The sequence below is a fragment of the Lactuca sativa genome, chromosome 4, assembly GCF_002870075.4.
Source record: "Lactuca sativa cultivar Salinas chromosome 4, Lsat_Salinas_v11, whole genome shotgun sequence".
In the NCBI taxonomy this organism is placed as follows: domain Eukaryota; kingdom Viridiplantae; phylum Streptophyta; class Magnoliopsida; order Asterales; family Asteraceae; genus Lactuca; species Lactuca sativa.
In genome coordinates, this window is record NC_056626.2 from 24,659,922 (window position 1) to 24,673,986 (window position 14,065).

General features: G+C 36.2%; 1 long non-coding RNA gene across 1 annotated transcript; it reads left to right on the forward strand.

Moving 5' to 3' along the window:
• Nucleotides 1–11,998: 11,998 nt before the first annotated feature.
• LOC128133790 (uncharacterized) lies at nt 11,999–14,065 on the forward strand. Its single transcript, XR_008232090.1, has 2 exons — nt 11,999–12,123; nt 13,900–14,065. It is a non-coding gene; the product is annotated as an uncharacterized LOC128133790 (long non-coding RNA).

Sequence of the window (14,065 nt, forward strand, 5' to 3'; positions counted from 1 at the left end):
TACATCTTCAAACACTGCCTTTTTGATAAAAGGTATCGCTACAAGTCCTGTCTATAACCAGAGTCTCCCGTTCGGAGAACGTGTCAAATGTGTATAGATCTATACGGGAAGTCATGATCCCGCGCCCTGACTGTTAGCTACAGTCCGTCTTTTGGGGTGACAGTTGTCATAACGCTACGACGCCTGAAGAACGTCGCTACAGGCATATTATGTTTAGTATGGTTATAAAACTCATCGGATATACAATTATTATGGTATTATGCTTTTATGAACGAGTAGCTATTAAAACTATTCTTCATCTAACAAGTGCGATCTTCGTATAGCTTTATTATATAAAACTATGCCACAACTTTTAATCACGTCGGTTGCTTGCGATTTTCGGTCTTAGAGACTGCCAGTTATGTTAGGAAAATAAGGGTTTTTCCTGCATCTAAAACAAACAACTAATAGGAAAATAAGGGATTTTCTTGGTGCAACTATTTACAACTTATAACATGAACATTCATATGCGTTTCATACTTTTATAAGAAAATAAGAGTTTTTCTTGGAAAGCGCAACAAATCATATCTCAACTATTAGAGAAAATATGGGATTTTCTGGATCTAATACATTCATTTTCAACCCAATGAATCATAACTCTTTTCATTTGAAAATACCGCGTTTTCTGGAAAACATACATGAACTGTCGAATGGCGTACATTTTCTCAAAACACTACTTATGAACTCACCAACATAATTGTTGACACTTTTTCTTTGAAATAACTTGTATTCTCAGGGAACCGCTACGCAGGTTTGGAAATCAACTTTTGAGGATTAACGTGCTGACGTTAATTACTTCTTTTGAAAGATGTTTATGTATTTATCTTTTGAACATGTAAGGAATACAATTATGTAAACATTTTGGAAACCTTAATATGTATGGTGGTGTGTACTTTCCTTTCTATGAACTGTTATGATATTGAATATGACGTCCTCCGCCCCCAAACGTTTCCGCCGTTTTGGTTTGGGGGTGTGACAGATTGGTATCAGAGCATCGTTTATAGTGAATTAAGTATATCAAAACCATTTTTGGTATACAACTATAAACTCAACTGGGCAAAAACACTCTGAGAAGAGTCATACTTTTGAAATTAAATTTATTTAGTTTTTGTAAAGTAAGCATGCATTCATTTCGTACTAATAACAGTTTCACATCGGACCATTTTAGAAGTATTATAAATAAGTTGTGCAGTGCAGGTATGCCTTGGGACATGTAATCGGAACTGGGAAGGATATAGCCTGATCAACTATATTTGTCCGAGAGCCGACTAACGTGTGCCGAGGAGTGTCTGTAGTTGACAACAAATTTAAAACTTACCAACAAACTATACAAAGAAAACTTTAACATACAAATTTAAAATACTATAGGAGTATTTTGCGTTACAATAGAACCACACACTTAGATTCTTCATATGCTTCTTACCCCTATTCTCGTATAGGCATAGCAGCTAGACTTCATCTCCACATAGACCCCTACTATCCTGCCACCAAATCCAATAGATGGATCAAGAAGGATCCAGAAGAAGATTTCGAAGAGTACCAATATATGAAATACGAGGAAGAAGATTTCCGAGCAGGGACCAGATGGAGAAAGAAGTTTGGGAGATACCATCAATAAACCTTACCCTATCAAGAGGAGTGTGAGAACCTCCACCTCTCATTTCAGGAAGCAACCCACAATTAACTACCTAGCCACACATATAGACTGGAGAGGACAACCGATGATCCATAACCGACATAAACTCACTACACCATACTTCGGGCCATAGCACCCATAGACCGGCAAGCAGATCAAGAGAACAATACGGATCACCTACACTCCTTAGAAAAGGAGATAGTCGTTATAGGACAAAGAACCCTTACAGCTACAACCTGGACAGTCATCACAGAACTGAGAGCAGAGGAGGCCACTCGCAAAATAGAATCATGCCGACACATGAAGGTAATCAGCATACTGGTGCAACACTAGTTCTATAAATAGACCCTACAACATTTCAAATTGCGGTAACAGCCGCCGTGATAGCAGTCATGGCACACCTCGGCGCTAACAACACAAACAAAAGCGGGAACAGCGCCGAAAGTTCCAATCGTAATAACAACCAGGGACACCTCGAGTATGTTCCTGCCACGACGCCCCAAATCAAGGACCTACCAAAAGACAACAAATAGTGAAATTCCATACTACCACCATCCCTACTACCTCAGTGCCGACAAGACCATATGTTGGAAACCTGCCAAAATGCACCAAGTGTAGCTTTCATCACAAAGGAAAGTGCAGGGAAATGCACTGCAAGAACTGTAATGAAAAGGGGCATACCACAAATTTATGTAGGGTGCCGGCTCAACAGACCGCCCAGAACACAAAAGTTGGGATGAGTCGGACTTGCTACAGATGTGGAGAAGTAGGACATTTCATAAAGGAGTTCCCGAAGACTAAAAACAAAGACGTCAGGAGCGTCGGAAGTGTTTTAGCAACAGAGCGTGGGAAAGAAGTAATAGACCCCGCTGAGATTCCGGTACGTTCATTCCCGATAGCACATATGCATGGATATTATATAATAGCAACGCGGAGAGGAGTATTGTGAGTCGTAGATTTAATCAATTTCTCAACCAAAAACCTCAAAAACTTAAACAAAATATTTATAGTAGAATTGGAATAATCAAAAGCACTAGAGGCGTGTACATAGGGTGCACTCTAACACTAAATCAACCAATTCGTTCAAATCATCCTAACACCGGTCACAATAAAAATTTACAACATTTTCATTTTAACAACGTATTAGTTAGTTTCCTCACCATACCGATATCATATATTAAGAAAAGGCCATTTGCCTAAACCCATCGAGTAATAGAACCCTCGTTGTCTATGGTGACAAACCGGACACAATCCCCCGACTCACCTTTTACAACAAGAATCAGAAGTACCTACACAGGAGGTACCACGCCGTCCTAGCCCGTGTTGTGGATAAGAAACAAGAAGAGAAAGACATCATGGATGTTGAAAAAGCCCGTAACCTTCTCGATATATCCGAGAAGATCTCCTAGGAATACCATCCGAACGACAACCCGAGTTCAAAAATCAACCTAAGTGCAGTAGTTGTGGAAAAGGGTTGTTGTAAATGCCATCTCACCCAAGTTAATCACCCCACTCAAGTAGAGACTATGGACCCATACTAGTGAATCTATGATTACTAAGTGTATATATTGGAGGCCTATATAATTAAAATTCTACGGACTTAGGGTTGGTAATTTCTCTTTAAATCCTTTTCCTTGTTTGGATGTGGGCTTAGAATATAATCACCGATTCAACTGTCTTTTCAATCTTAATTATATACGACTTATAAACACAAAGAGATGATAGATAAATCAGTTATGATTCATACCATGAACTCCATGACAAGTTACCCAGGACAGTGGATGGACATGCTACCACTTGAGCAATCGTAGACAAATCAACCAAACCCACACACTTTCTACCGACCAAGGATACAAAGAAAAATAGAAAAGCTGACAGGAGCATATCACAAGAAAATTGCAAGACTGCATAGTATACCACTATCTATCATTTTTGATAAGGGACAGGCGATTCGCCTCGTGTTTTCAATAGTCGTTAAAGAAGTCCTTTTTATCACCCTCAAACTGACAGACAAAGCGGAAGAACCATTCATCGAATCCTTATACAACAACAACTATTACATTAATATCAAAGTCGCGTCATTTGAAGCTCTCTACAGAAGCAAGTGTAGATCGCCTCTGTGTTGGGCTGAGGTAGGTGACACGCAAATAGCTAACAGGCAAGTTCCTAACAACACTCTCACCAGCCCCCAGATCATACGAGAAACTACAAAGAAGATTAATCAAACCCGTGAACGATTGAATGCATCCCAGGATCAGAAGAAGAGCTTGTCTGATGAGACTCTTGTTATTCCACTGGATGAAATTGAAATCAACGGGAGTCTAAACTTCATCTAAGAACCGGTGGAAATCATGGATCAGAAGGTCAAAAGGACAAAACAAAGTCGCATGCCCATAGTAAAGGCTCGTTGGAATGCCAAGCGAGGACCGAAATTCACTAAGGAATGCGAGGATCAAAAAAAAACCCCCAATTGTTTAGTGATATCCCGTCTACAAGTTGAATTTCGGGGCGAAATTCTTTTAACGGGGGGAGAATGTAACAATTGGTAAAAATAGGAACGATCGTACGATGCTATGTTTTGATTATTAAGCAATATGAGTATTTCATCAAGAATGGTTGAAGGAATTTAACCTCTTTTATTTAAATAAGTTACTGTGAAATATAAAACAAGTAGCTGTTGATAAATTTTGTTATGATGTATGGCTACGAACCATCACCGGTTTGTGAAATTAGCATATAACATCATTTGAACACAACAAACTTAATTTTTGTATCAACATGTATCTAGTTGATAATTAAGTTAGGTTCTATGTAAAACGTGTGCTTAATAGTTGTGTAGGATCTAAATTCGACAAATATACGAACCAAAGTGACAAAACGTGTTTAACGATATGGTTAACCGGTTAAATGTCACGAAATTATACATTGGTCAATAAATTTTATATTTAAATAAATTAAAATATAAAATGAATTATTATAAGATATAATTAAAATGTATGTAAGTGTTTTTGAATAAAAAGAATAAAACATAAACATTAAAGTTCAAATACACAAAAACTACATTGTTAGTTTATACTAAGTATACATGTATGTATTTGTACATATGTATTATTATCTAGTGAATGACTAGTTATGGGTCATTACTTAAAGTGATTTCATGTAAGGAATATGATTTCTAAATCAATTAAGATAAGAGAATTGGTGGAGATAAGTGCCAACTTAACTAATAAGTGCTTAATCACTTAAGACATTTTACTAAGAATGCTTCTTAATCCCTCTTCTAATTTTCAAGATTAAGACCTTCCCTCTCCTTACCTAGAACTCCTAACTAACTAAATAACTAGTAGTTAGTTAGTTAACTAACCCCATCTCTAAGAAACCACCCAAGCAAGTGGCTAGACAAGATCACATCACTTAAACTCACATCCCATCACAAGCTAGTCTAGGTTTTGTCCCCTTATCCTCTTCCACTCTTTCCTCCTTCATATCCACGAAATTTACTCTTCATTTTACCCTCATTTGACCAGCCAATACTCTAGGGAATTACTCTCAACCTTCATCTCATTTTCAAGAACAAGAACTTCCTTCCAAAGCCATCAAAACCATGAACAAAAGGGTTGCTGTCCCTTTTGTGTTTCAGCCACCATTTCACCCATCTACACCTTCCTTTTTGCTTGATATTTTTACCACAAAATACCCCTGGAAGTTACTTGTTATGATACTCAAAATTATTGATTCAAAACAGTGAGTAAACTACCCTTTTCTTGCTCTTTTGCTGTGAAATTTTCGTGACAGCAACATAGCCAAAAGAGTGGCTGTTTTGGAGCATCAAACCAACAACCAAAAGTTCATCTTCAACCTTCCATTCTTCAAGTATTCACATAAGGTGAGTTCATACCCCTACATTTTTATGTTTTATTCAAGTTTTAAGGGGGGGAATACAAGTTAGAACACTAAACATAACTTAAATTTATATGACAGCTTTCTACAGAAAAGTTGAGTCCTGTTCACGGACTGTTTTGACCATCTTAAAGTTAATATCATTCAAAAATGTACAATATGCAAATAGTTCAAGTTTATACCTTTCTAATGACTACTCGCACGCGTTCATACGATTTTTCTACAATTTATGGCGATTTTTATAAAACTGCCTGTCATTTCAGAAGTGATTTCGGACCAGTCTGTGAAGATGTTCATTTTCACACTAGTTGAGACCACTAAAAATCATAATAAAAATTGGGAACAAAGTAGACTCATTTTATAAACTCTCAGTGGTGACAGATTCAGTTTTTGACTTACGATGATTTTTCTATGAGTTTTCTAAAAACAGGGACAGTAAAGGGTAAAACTGTCAAAAGTGGTTTATAGATTTATTAACACCTTCTAACATTTTTGAGCAATGTTTATACATTAAGGAAGTTAAAACACAATCATTTAAATATGTTTAATTACCATTTTTACAAAAGTGATAAGTACAAAAAGGTCTTTAGTATCAAACTTAAGGATTATTTCATGCAAAGTTTCTTATAAAAACGTAAGAATATGAACAACAATTACGAAACATACCAAATCATCTTTTAAAACTTATACATATATATGTTTTGTTTACAAACTTGTCTTCTACATCAAAAATTTCACTTTATTCGTTTTTATCAAATGAATCACTTGTGATTTATTACTACTATGTGAAAACTCTTGTCATACTTTGCATGCACTAGATTTATACAAAGTATTTAGAAATTCCAAAGTATCATTCGTTGTTAAACCGTTTTAATGCATTTTAAAAACTTATGATTTATGCATTGTCAAAACATTGTGAGAAAGGATGATCTTTGCATACAAAACTATTACTTTAATACAGACTTAGTTGAGAATCCATGAGACATGTACATCTTCAAACACTGCCTTTTTGATAAAAGGTATCGCTACAAGTCCTGTCTATAACCAGAGTCTCCCGTTCGGAGAACGTGTCAAATGTGTATAGATCTATACGGGAAGTCATGATCCCGCGCCCTGACTGTTAGCTACAGTCCGTCTTTTGGGGTGACAGTTGTCATAACGCTACGACGCCTGAAGAACGTCGCTACAGGCATATTATGTTTAGTATGGTTATAAAACTCATCGGATATACAATTATTATGGTATTATGCTTTTATGAACGAGTAGCTATTAAAACTATTCTTCATCTAACAAGTGCGATCTTCGTATAGCTTTATTATATAAAACTATGCCACAACTTTTAATCACGTCGGTTGCTTGCGATTTTCGGTCTTAGAGACTGCCAGTTATGTTAGGAAAATAAGGGTTTTTCCTGCATCTAAAACAAACAACTAATAGGAAAATAAGGGATTTTCTTGGTGCAACTATTTACAACTTATAACATGAACATTCATATGCGTTTCATACTTTTATAAGAAAATAAGAGTTTTTCTTGGAAAGCGCAACAAATCATATCTCAACTATTAGAGAAAATATGGGATTTTCTGGATCTAATACATTCATTTTCAACCCAATGAATCATAACTCTTTTCATTTGAAAATACCGCGTTTTCTGGAAAACATACATGAACTGTCGAATGGCGTACATTTTCTCAAAACACTACTTATGAACTCACCAACATAATTGTTGACACTTTTTCTTTGAAATAACTTGTATTCTCAGGGAACCGCTACGCAGGTTTGGAAATCAACTTTTGAGGATTAACGTGCTGACGTTAATTACTTCTTTTGAAAGATGTTTATGTATTTATCTTTTGAACATGTAAGGAATACAATTATGTAAACATTTTGGAAACCTTAATATGTATGGTGGTGTGTACTTTCCTTTCTATGAACTGTTATGATATTGAATATGACGTCCTCCGCCCCCGAACGTTTCCGCCGTTTTGGTTTGGGGGTGTGACAGATTGGTATCAGAGCATCGTTTATAGTGAATTAAGTATATCAAAACCATTTTTGGTATACAACTATAAACTCAACTGGGCAAAAACACTCTGAGAAGAGTCATACTTTTGAAATTAAATTTATTTAGTTTTTGTAAAGTAAGCATGCATTCATTTCGTACTAATAACAGTTTCACATCGGACCATTTTAGAAGTATTATAAATAAGTTGTGCAGTGCAGGTATGCCTTGGGACATGTAATCGGAACTGGGAAGGATATAGCCTGATCAACTATATTTGTCCGAGAGCCGACTAACGTGTGCCGAGGAGTGTCTGCAGTTGACAACAAATTTAAAACTTACCAACAAACTATACAAAGAAAACTTTAACATACAAATTTAAAATACTATAGGAGTATTTTGCGTTACAATAGAACCACACACTTAGATTCTTCATATGCTTCTTACCCCTATTCTCGTATAGGCATAGCAGCTAGACTTCATCTCCACATAGACCCCTACTATCCTGCCACCAAATCCAATAGATGGATCAAGAAGGATCCAGAAGAAGATTTCGAAGAGTACCAATATATGAAATACGAGGAAGAAGATTTCCGAGCAGGGACCAGATGGAGAAAGAAGTTTGGGAGATACCATCAATAAACCTTACCCTATCAAGAGGAGTGTGAGAACCTCCACCTCTCATTTCAGGAAGCAACCCACAATTAACTACCTAGCCACACATATAGACTGGAGAGGACAACCGATGATCCATAACCGACATAAACTCACTACACCATACTTCGGGCCATAGCACCCATAGACCGGCAAGCAGATCAAGAGAACAATACGGATCACCTACACTCCTTAGAAAAGGAGATAGTCGTTATAGGACAAAGAACCCTTACAGCTACAACCTGGACAGTCATCACAGAACTGAGAGCAGAGGAGGCCACTCGCAAAATAGAATCATGCCGACACATGAAGGTAATCAGCATACTGGTGCAACACTAGTTCTATAAATAGACCCTACAACATTTCAAATTGCGGTAACAGCCGCCGTGATAGCAGTCATGGCACACCTCGGCGCTAACAACACAAACAAAAGCGGGAACAGCGCCGAAAGTTCCAATCGTAATAACAACCAGGGACACCTCGAGTATGTTCCTGCCACGACGCCCCAAATCAAGGACCTACCAAAAGACAACAAATAGTGAAATTCCATACTACCACCATCCCTACTACCTCAGTGCCGACAAGACCATATGTTGGAAACCTGCCAAAATGCACCAAGTGTAGCTTTCATCACAAAGGAAAGTGCAGGGAAATGCACTGCAAGAACTGTAATGAAAAGGGGCATACCACAAATTTATGTAGGGTGCCGGCTCAACAGACCGCCCAGAACACAAAAGTTGGGATGAGTCGGACTTGCTACAGATGTGGAGAAGTAGGACATTTCATAAAGGAGTTCCCGAAGACTAAAAACAAAGACATCAGGAGCGTCGGAAGTGTTTTAGCAACAGAGCGTGGGAAAGAAGTAATAGACCCCGCTGAGATTACGGTACGTTCATTCCCGATAGCACATATGCATGGATATTATATAATAGCAACGCGGAGAGGAGTATTGTGAGTCGTAGATTTAATCAATTTCTCAACCAAAAACCTCAAAAACTTAAACAAAATATTTATAGTAGAATTGGAATAATCAAAAGCACTAGAGGCGTGTACATAGGGTGCACTCTAACACTAAATCAACCAATTCGTTCAAATCATCCTAACACCGGTCACAATAAAAATTTACAACATTTTCATTTTAACAACGTATTAGTTAGTTTCCTCACCATACCGATATCATATATTAAGAAAAGGCCATTTGCCTAAACCCATCGAGTAATAGAACCCTCGTTGTCTATGGTGACAAACCGGACACAATCCCCCGACTCACCTTTTACAACAAGAATCAGAAGTACCTACACAGGAGGTACCACGCCGTCCTAGCCCGTTTTGTGGATAAGAAACAAGAAGAGAAAGACATCATGGATGTTGAAAAAGCCCGTAACCTTCTCGATATATCCGAGAAGATCTCCTAGGAATACCATCCGAACGACAACCCGAGTTCAAAAATCAACCTAAGTGCAGTAGTTGTGGAAAAGGGTTGTTGTAAATGCCATCTCACCCAAGTTAATCACCCCACTCAAGTAGAGACTATGGACCCATACTAGTGAATCTATGATTACTAAGTGTATATATTGGAGGCCTATATAATTAAAATTCTACGGACTTAGGGTTGGTAATTTCTCTTTAAATCCTTTTCCTTGTTTGGATGTGGGCTTAGAATATAATCACCGATTCAACTGTCTTTTCAATCTTAATTATATACGACTTATAAACACAAAGAGATGATAGATAAATCAGTTATGATTCATACCATGAACTCCATGACAAGTTACCCAGGACAATGGATGGACATGCTACCACTTGAGCAATCGTAGACAAATCAACCAAACCCACACACTTTCTACCGACCAAGGATACAAAGAAAAATAGAAAAGCTGACAGGAGCATATCACAAGAAAATTGCAAGACTGCATAGTATACCACTATCTATCATTTTTGATAAGGGACAGGCGATTCGCCTCGTGTTTTCAATAGTCGTTAAAGAAGTCCTTTTTATCACCCTCAAACTGACAGACAAAGCGGAAGAACCATTCATCGAATCCTTATACAACAACAACTATTACATTAATATCAAAGTCGCGTCATTTGAAGCTCTCTACAGAAGCAAGTGTAGATCGCCTCTGTGTTGGGCTGAGGTAGGTGACACGCAAATAGCTAACAGGCAAGTTCCTAACAACACTCTCACCAGCCCCCAGATCATACGAGAAACTACAAAGAAGATTAATCAAACCCGTGAACGATTGAATGCATCCCAGGATCAGAAGAAGAGCTTGTCTGATGAGACTCTTGTTATTCCACTGGATGAAATTGAAATCAACGGGAGTCTAAACTTCATCTAAGAACCGGTGGAAATCATGGATCAGAAGGTCAAAAGGACAAAACAAAGTCGCATGCCCATAGTAAAGGCTCGTTGGAATGCCAAGCGAGGACCGAAATTCACTAAGGAATGCGAGGATCAAAAAAAACCCCCCAATTGTTTAGTGATATCCCGTCTACAAGTTGAATTTCGGGGCGAAATTCTTTTAACGGGGGGAGAATGTAACAATTGGTAAAAATAGGAACGATCGTACGATGCTATGTTTTGATTATTAAGCAATATGAGTATTTCATCAAGAATGGTTGAAGGAATTTAACCTCTTTTATTTAAATAAGTTACTGTGAAATATAAAACAAGTAGCTGTTGATAAATTTTGTTATGATGTATGGCTACGAACCATCACCGGTTTGTGAAATTAGCATATAACATCATTTGAACACAACAAACTTAATTTTTGTATCAACATGTATCTAGTTGATAATTAAGTTAGGTTCTATGTAAAACGTGTGCTTAATAGTTGTGTAGGATCTAAATTCGACAAATATACGAACCAAAGTGACAAAACGTGTTTAACGATATGGTTAACCGGTTAAATGTCACGAAATTATACATTGGTCAATAAATTTTATATTTAAATAAATTAAAATATAAAATGAATTATTATAAGATATAATTAAAATGTATGTAAGTGTTTTTGAATAAAAAGAATAAAACATAAACATTAAAGTTCAAATACACAAAAACTACATTGTTAGTTTATACTAAGTATACATGTATGTATTTGTACATATGTATTATTATCTAGTGAATGACTAGTTATGGGTCATTACTTAAAGTGATTTCATGTAAGGAATATGATTTCTAAATCAATTAAGATAAGAGAATTGGTGGAGATAAGTGCCAACTTAACTAATAAGTGCTTAATCACTTAAGACATTTTACTAAGAATGCTTCTTAATCCCTCTTCTAATTTTCAAGATTAAGACCTTCCCTCTCCTTACCTAGAACTCCTAACTAACTAAATAACTAGTAGTTAGTTAGTTAACTAACCCCATCTCTAAGAAACCACCCAAGCAAGTGGCTAGACAAGATCACATCACTTAAACTCACATCCCATCACAAGCTAGTCTAGGTTTTGTCCCCTTATCCTCTTCCACTCTTTCCTCCTTCATATCCACGAAATTTACTCTTCATTTTACCCTCATTTGACCAGCCAATACTCTAGGGAATTACTCTCAACCTTCATCTCATTTTCAAGAACAAGAACTTCCTTCCAAAGCCATCAAAACCATGAACAAAAGGGTTGCTGTCCCTTTTGTGTTTCAGCCACCATTTCACCCATCTACACCTTCCTTTTTGCTTGATATTTTTACCACAAAATACCCCTGGAAGTTACTTGTTATGATACTCAAAATTATTGATTCAAAACAGTGAGTAAACTACCCTTTTCTTGCTCTTTTGCTGTGAAATTTTCGTGACAGCAACATAGCCAAAAGAGTGGCTGTTTTGGAGCATCAAACCAACAACCAAAAGTTCATCTTCAACCTTCCATTCTTCAAGTATTCACATAAGGTGAGTTCATACCCCTACATTTTTATGTTTTATTCAAGTTTTAAGGGGGGGAATACAAGTTAGAACACTAAACATAACTTAAATTTATATGACAGCTTTCTACAGAAAAGTTGAGTCCTGTTCACGGACTGTTTTGACCATCTTAAAGTTAATATCATTCAAAAATGTACAATATGCAAATAGTTCAAGTTTATACCTTTCTAATGACTACTCGCACGCGTTCATACGATTTTTCTACAATTTATGGCGATTTTTATAAAACTGCCTGTCATTTCAGAAGTGATTTCGGACCAGTCTGTGAAGATGTTCATTTTCACACTAGTTGAGACCACTAAAAATCATAATAAAAATTGGGAACAAAGTAGACTCATTTTATAAACTCTCAGTGGTGACAGATTCAGTTTTTGACTTACGATGATTTTTCTATGAGTTTTCTAAAAACAGGGACAGTAAAGGGTAAAACTGTCAAAAGTGGTTTATAGATTTATTAACACCTTCTAACATTTTTGAGCAATGTTTATACATTAAGGAAGTTAAAACACAATCATTTAAATATGTTTAATTACCATTTTTACAAAAGTGATAAGTACAAAAAGGTCTTTAGTATCAAACTTAAGGATTATTTCATGCAAAGTTTCTTATAAAAACGTAAGAATATGAACAACAATTACGAAACATACCAAATCATCTTTTAAAACTTATACATATATATGTTTTGTTTACAAACTTGTCTTCTACATCAAAAATTTCACTTTATTCGTTTTTATCAAATGAATCACTTGTGATTTATTACTACTATGTGAAAACTCTTGTCATACTTTGCATGCACTAGATTTATACAAAGTATTTAGAAATTCCAAAGTATCATTCGTTGTTAAACCGTTTTAATGCATTTTAAAAACTTATGATTTATGCATTGTCAAAACATTGTGAGAAAGGATGATCTTTGCATACAAAACTATTACTTTAATACAGACTTAGTTGAGAATCCATGAGACATGTACATCTTCAAACACTGCCTTTTTGATAAAAGGTATCGCTACAAGTCCTGTCTATAACCAGAGTCTCCCGTTCGGAGAACGTGTCAAATGTGTATAGATCTATACGGGAAGTCATGATCCCGCGCCCTGACTATTAGCTACAGTCCGTCTTTTGGGGTGACAGTTGTCATAACGCTACGACGCCTGAAGAACGTCGCTACAGGCATATTATGTTTAGTATGGTTATAAAACTCATCGGATATACAATTATTATGGTATTATGCTTTTATGAACGAGTAGCTATTAAAACTATTCTTCATCTAACAAGTGCGATCTTCGTATAGCTTTATTATATAAAACTATGCCACAACTTTTAATCACGTCGGTTGCTTGCGATTTTCGGTCTTAGAGACTGCCAGTTATGTTAGGAAAATAAGGGTTTTTCCTGCATCTAAAACAAACAACTAATATGAAAATAAGGGATTTTCTTGGTGCAACTATTTACAACTTATAACATGAACATTCATATGCGTTTCATACTTTTATAAGAAAATAAGGGTTTTTCTTGGAAAGCGCAACAAATCATATCTCAACTATTAGAGAAAATATGGGATTTTCTGGATCTAATACATTCATTTTCAACCCAATGAATCATAACTCTTTTCATTTGAAAATACCGCGTTTTCTGGAAAACATACATGAACTGTCGAATGGCGTACATTTTCTCAAAACACTACTTATGAACTCACCAACTTAATTGTTGACACTTTTTCTTTGAAATAACTTGTATTCTCAGGGAACCGCTAAGCAGGTTTGGAAATCAACTTTTGAGGATTAACGTGCTGACGTTAATTACTTCTTTTGAAAGATGTTTATGTATTTATCTTTTGAACATGTAACGAATACAATTATGTAAACATTTTGGAAACCTTAATATGTATGGTGGTGTGTACTTTCCTTTC